This window comes from Saccopteryx bilineata, chromosome 1 (assembly GCF_036850765.1).
Source record: "Saccopteryx bilineata isolate mSacBil1 chromosome 1, mSacBil1_pri_phased_curated, whole genome shotgun sequence".
NCBI lineage: Eukaryota > Metazoa > Chordata > Mammalia > Chiroptera > Emballonuridae > Saccopteryx > Saccopteryx bilineata.
Window position 1 is genome coordinate 65,784,923 of NC_089490.1, and position 7,288 is coordinate 65,792,210.

The following is a 7,288-nucleotide window of genomic DNA, read 5'->3' on the forward strand; positions in this document are numbered from 1 at the left end:
TGCTAGAGTGGCTCTGGTCGCGGCAGAGCGAGCCCCTGAGGGGTAGAGCATCGCCCCCTGGTGGGCAGAGCGTCACCCCTGGTGGGCATGCTGGGTGGATCCCAGTCGGGCGCATGCGGGAGTCTGTCTGACTATCTCTCCCCGTTTCCAGCTTCAGAAAAATACAAAATAAATAAATAAATAAATAAATAAATAAATAAATAAATAAAAATAAATAAACATTATACATTAACTATACATAAATAACATTTATAAGATACTACAACCAACAACTACAGAATACATTCTTCTCAAGTGCACGTGGACATTCAGCAAGGCTTTCAGTGACATAAAACAATTCTCACTACATTTTAAAGAATCAATATGATACAAAATATGTTTTCTGACCATAACTAAAATTAAAAACAATAATAATCAGCCTGACCAGTGGTGGCGCAGAGGATAAAATGTCGACCTGGAAATGCTGAGGTCGCCGGTTCGAAACCCTGAGCTTGCCTGGTCAAGGCACATATGGGAGTTGATGTTTCCAGCTCCTTCCCCCTTCTCTCTCTCTGTTTCTCTCTCCCTCTCTCTCTCCTCTCTAAAAAATGAATAAATAAAATTTTAAAAAAAGCCCGGCCCTGGCCAGTTGGCTCAGCGGTAGAGCGTCGGCCTGGCGTGCGGGGGACCCGGGTTCGATTCCCAGCCAGGGCACATAGGAGAAACGCCCATTTGCTTCTCCACCCCCACCCCCTCCTTCCTCTCTGTCTCTCTCTTCCCCTCCCGCAGTCGAGGCTCCATTGGACCAAAGATGGCCCGGGCCCTGGGAATGGCTCCTTGGCCTCTGCCCCAGGCGCTAGAGTGGCTCTGGTAGCAGCAGAGCTATGCCCCGGAGGGGCAGAGCATCGCCCCCAGGTGGGCAGAGCGTCGCCCCTGGTGGGCGTGCCGGGTGGATCCCGGTCGGGCGCATGCAGGAGTCTGTCTGACTGTCTCTCCCCATTTCCAGCTTCAGAAAAGTACAAAAAAGGAAAAAAAAAACCCAATAATAATCATATTCCTAAAAATACCAAACATTTGTAAATTAAATTACATGCTACTAAAAATATATTGAAAGAGAAATCACAGTTGACATTAGAAAATATTCCTAATTGATTGATAAATGCAACACATCAAATTTTTGGGATATTTATGTAGCAGCTCATAACAGAAATTAATAAAATGAAATAATTATATTAGAGAAAAAAGAAGGCACATAAACAAGCAATTATATTTCTACTAACATTTTTTAAAAGAAAACATTTAAAAGAAAGTATATGGAAGGTGGACATTATTTTGATTTGATATTAATATAATAGAATGCAGACAAAGAAAATAGAAAAAAAAGTGGTTATTGGTAAAAATTTAATAAAATTGATAACTGTTTGTAAGTAACTCAAGAAAAAAGAGGAATAAAATAAATCTTTACTATCAGAAATTAAAAAAGGTATCATTACAGTTCATACACATTATACATACATCCAAGGATGTGGAACTATTATAAAGAGGGAATATTATGAGCAACTTCACACCAACAAATTTGACAGTTTGATGAAATTTTAAAAATCAACATAACAATGCATAGAAAATCTAAATAGCCTTTATCTGTTACAAAAATTTATTTCTAATTACTAGCTTCCCTTAAAAATAAAACAGGAGTGACAGACGGCTAGCTACACTGGTGAATTATATCAAACTTTTAAGAAAAATAACTTCAAAGACTTCCATAAAACCTTTCAAAAAGTAGAGAAAGGGAAATAATTTTCCTATTTGTTTTCTGAGGAAACACAACCCTTATAACTCATAACAGCAGAAACATATATTTTAAGAAATAAAAGAAAATAGTCATAAAAATTGTTAACAGAAAATTAGACAATCAAATCTAGAAATAAATAAATATACATGACCAAGTGTATTTTCTCCCAGAAAAGTAAGGTTGATTTAACATTCAGAAACCAATTAATATAACTCATTTTATTAACAAAGTAAAGGAGAAAAGAAATTTATGGTCTTCATAGATGCAGAAAAGCATTTGACAAAATTCAATACATTAATTGTGATTACAAAAAACCTCTGTTTGATAAAGGTTATCTACAAAAACAATAGCTAACACCATACTTATATTGGGAGAGACAGAATTCTGGGAGTAGAAACAGTGTGACATGTCTGCCCACTCTCATTCCTTTTATTAATGGTGTTGCACTGCAGGCCCTACCTCTCACAAGAAGGCTAGAAAAAAATTAAAAGACATAAAGTTTGGCAAGGAAGAAAAAAAATTTTTTATTCAAGGATATGTGAGTTTTAAAGTAGAATAAGAAGGTGTGTATGGAAAAATGTTAGAACTAAAGAGTAAAATTAACAATAAAAAATCAGTCAAATTTTTAAAATGGTCATATACCAGTAGTAAATAATTAAAAACATTTATTTTAAAATATTTATAATAGCATCAAAACATGTAAAATATGAAGAATTAAAAATAACAAATTTCTATTCTAAAAACTACTGGGAAAGTTTCTGATAGAAATTAAAAGACCTAATAAATGGAAAGTTATGCTATTTTTTATCTTGGAAGCCTCATTGTTGACATTTTGTCAGTTTTCTGTTAAAAAGTGATAAATAAACTTATATCACCCCAATGAAAATCCCAGAAAATATTTTTGTAGATTTTAAGTTTGTTCTAAAATTTATTTGAAAATGTAAAGAACCTAGGATAGCCTACTCAATCTTAAAGAAATGAGTTGAACTTAAAATATTATATTTAAAAATTTATTAAAATTACTTCAACATAGTAGTATATTGTTGATAAAAGGGTTAACAAATATATCTTGGAAAAGGATAGAGAATCTATAAATTGACTGACATATTCAAGTAGATAATTTTTGAGAAAGATGTTAAATGAACGCCCCCAAAATTTGACTGAAATATCTGATAGCTACATGGGGGAAAATCTTTCTTTACCTCACACTATACAAAAATATTAAGTTTATAAAAATTATAGACCTAAATTTTAAAACTAAGAGTATTAAAATAAAACATATTAAAGAGTATCATTACTACTCAGCCATAAGAAATGATGACATAAGACCATTTATGACAACGTGAATGGACCTTGGTAACATTATAATGAGTGAAATAAGTAAATCAGAAAAAACTAAGAACTGTATGATTCTTAACATAGGGGAGGCACAGAATTGAGACTCACAGACATAGATAAGAGTGAAGTGGTTATCGGAGGGAAGGGGCATAAAGAAAACCAAATGAAGGGTGAAGGAGGACAATTTGACTTTGGGTGATGGGTATACAACATAATCGAATGTCAAAATGATCTGGAGATGTTTATCTAAATCTATGTGCTCTAGTTGACCAATGTCACCCCATTAAATTTTTTTTAAGAAAAGTATCATTACAAACTTAGCATGGGTAATAAATCCAAATTAAAATACAGAAAGACCTAAAAATGATAATAAAATGATAATTTGAAATTTATTAAAACAAGAAAGGAAATAGTAAAGTATCAAATAATAAAGGTATTTACAACATCTATACATGACTTAAATACTAAATATATAAAGAAATACTACAACTCAGTAGTAAAATGACAAGTATCACCCCATTTCTCCAAAGAATTGGCAAAAGACTAGAAGAAATTAAGAATGGTCATCATCATTGGTCATTAGGGTAACACCAATTAAAACAACAATGGAATACCACTATTAATCTACTATAATAGCTGTTTAAAGATAATAGAAACACCAAATATTGATGACAGTATGAAACAACTAAAAGTCTCATAAATTACTAATGGAGTGGGAAATGATACAACCACGTTATATATTTAAGCAATTCTATTCATAGATACTACTGATGAGAAATGAACAAGTGTATTCTCAATATGGCATACATCTGTCTGTGCATAGCAGCTTTATTCATAAGAGCCACAAACTAAAAACAACTAAATATCTATAACATTAAAAAATTATATTCAAACAAAAAAATGATACTAACTGCTAATACAACATTGATATAAGTAAGTCTCAAAAACATTATTTTGAGGTAAAGTAGCCAAGCACAATAATGTTTGTACTGTATGATTCCATTTACACAAAATTCTAGAAGAGTCAAAACTAATCTTTGGTGATCAAAATTAAAACAGTGATCTGGGATTATGGCTGAGATTGACAAAGGGAAAAAAGTATGGATTATATACATTTGTCAAAACACACTATTCTAAGCAATTAAGGTCTTTACTTTGCATTATATTCAAATTATGTCTTTATTTTTAAAATTATTATAAAAATGCACATGAATAAAAGTCTTGAACTGATATTTCATAAAGAGAAATATCAACAGCCAATAAACAAATGAAAAAAAGTGCCCAGAGTCATTAACCATTAAGGAAAAACAAATTAAAATCACAATGACATATCTATAAAACATAGGTATGCCTGTATTTATAAACATACATATCTAGACATACTATATGTGTACTCACACACATTTTTTTTTTTAGTTTTTTTTTAGTTTTGTTTTGTTTTTTCTGAAGCTGGAAACGGGGAGAGACAGTCAGACAGACTCCAGCATGCGCCTGACCCGGGATCCACCCGGCACGCCCACCAGGGGCGACGCTCTGCCCACCAGGGGGCGATGCTCTGCCCCTCCAGGGCGTCGCTGTGCTGCGACCAGAGCCACTCTAGCGCCTGGGGTAGAGGCCAAGGAGCCATCCCCAGCGCCCGGGCCATCTTTGCTCCAGTGGAGCCTTGGCTGCGGAAGGGGAAGAGAGAGACAGAGAGGAAGGAGGGGGTGGGGGTGGAGAAGCAAATGGGCGCTTCTCCTATGTGCCCTGGCCAGGAATTGAACCCTGGTCCCCTGCACGCCAGGCTGACGCTCTACCCCTGAGCCAACCGGCCAGGGCCTTTTTTTAGTTTTTATTTTCCTTAAGTGAGAAGTGGGGAGGCAGAGACACAGACTCCTTAATGTGCCCAAACAGGATCCGCCCAGTAAGCCCCCTATGGGGCAATGCTCTGCCCATCTGGGGCCGTTGCTCTGATTCTGGGGCCATTGCACCATTTTAATACCTGAGGCAAGTCCATGGAGCCATCCTCAGTGCCCAGGGTCAATTTACTCCAAGGAAGCCATGACTGCAGGAAGGAAGAGAGAGCTAGAGAGAGAGAAGGGAGAAGGGTAGAGGGGAAGAAGTAGATAGTCACTTCTCCTTTGTGCCCTGACCAGAATCAAACCCAGGACATCCACACGCCAGGCTGATGCTCTACCATTGAACCCACTGGCCAGGGCTCCACACACATCAATATACATATTTTTAAATTATTTGTAGACATTTTAAATTTTCTTTTTAGGATAAACTTTATTTAAAAATTATGTCAAAATTACATATTGGGATTAAATCTGAGTGACCAATTATTCTCCAAAGTTAAGTACTAATTTATATTCCCACTAGAATTATTCAAAGATATAATTTTTCTCATCTTTATTGTCCTTACTTTTGCTTTTGCTTTTTAGAAATATGTTTTCTAATTTAATATTTAATAAGGCAAAAGGTGTATCTTTTTATTTTTAATATGATTTATGAGAGACAAAAACTTTTTCATTTGCTTATTTACTATTAAGGCTTATTATAGTATGGTAAATTTGTGTTCTGAATCATTATTTCTAAAAAGTCTTATCTTTTTTTTAATTACTTTGGTATTATTAAATATGTTAATCCATGTTCTCCCATTAATACTATGCATAGATTCTCTGTTCATTGTTTTGCATTTATACTCTGGTGTTTATTTTACTCTTTTCCTTATGGTTTCTTATTTGGTGTAAAATTTACAAAGACCTTCCTGACTTCAAAAATTTATAACTATTACAGTAATATTGAATATTTTAGATCATTATTAGTTTTTGTTGTTCACATTTTTAATATAACTCAACTGATTTTTTTAATCATTTTATAATTTAGATATTGTAGGAGAAAAATTGCACCAGACTTGTTAAATAGATGAAAAGACTTTATTGAAAAAGAAGAGACTATTATTGCAATACGGGAAAGAGATTAAACTCCACTCAACTGAATAGAAAGCAAGATTTTTTTTTTTTTTTACTTTTCTGAAGCTGGAAATGGGGAGAGACAGACAGACTCCCGCATGCGCCCGACCAGGATCCACCCGGCATGCCCACCAGGGGCGACGCTATGCCCACCAGGGGGCGATGCTCTGCCCCTCCAGGGCATCGCTCTGCTGCGACCAGAGCCACTCTAGCGCCTGGGGCAGAGGCCAAGGAGCCATCCCCAGCGCCCGGGCCATCTTTGCTCCAATAGAGCCTTGGCTGCGGGAGGGGAAGAGAGAGACAAAGGAGTGGGGGGAGTAGAGAAGCAAATGGGCGCTTCTCCTATGTGCCCTGGCCGGGAATCGAACCCGGGTCCCCCGCACGCCAGGCCGACGCTCTACCGCTGAGCCAACCGGCCAGGGCTAGAAAGCAAGATTGTTTTTAAGCACTGCTTAGAGCTAGTGAAAAAGTACAGGAGAATGTTAGAGGGGATATTGGTAACGTGATTAAATCATTAGTGTTTAGTAATTTTTGCTTTTTGTTTTTTATTTGTGACAGAGAAAGAGAGAGAGAGTCAGACAGAGGGATGATAGGGACAGACAGGCAGGAAGGGAGAGAGATGAGAAGTATCAATTCTTCATTGCGGCTTTTAGTCTCCTTAGTTGTTCCCTGATTGCTTTCTTATATATGCTTTGACCAGCGACCTTGGGCTCAAACCATTGACCCCACACTCAAGCTGGTGAGCCCGCGCTGAAGCTGGCGATCTCGGACTTTAGACCTGGGTCCTCCACATCCAGTCCTTTGCTCTATCCACTGCACCACTGCCTGGTTAAACTATTAAATAATTGTTTCTTATTGAAGTTTGGCACTTACCTTTCCACATTTGGGGAAATAAGGTTCTGTTTTCCTGATTTTATATACATATATATATATAAAGTTGCTCCTAAGTCACTAAGCAGACATTTAAGGGTGGTAGAAGATTTACGTCTCAAAAAGGCAGAGAGAGAATTTAGCAGTGTCGCTATAGTCAAGAAGAAACATGTCTAAACTTTAGTCAAGCTAAGGGAAACTTTAAGCCTGGCTTGATCAGCATCTGATCTTTCCCTTTTTTACCAACACCAGCCATAGCCTTAACTCTACTTTCCCCATTGATTTAAAATACCAGCTTCTTCAATATTAATTTTTTGATATAATTAATTATATCACCTCTGAAATAAATTGTTAA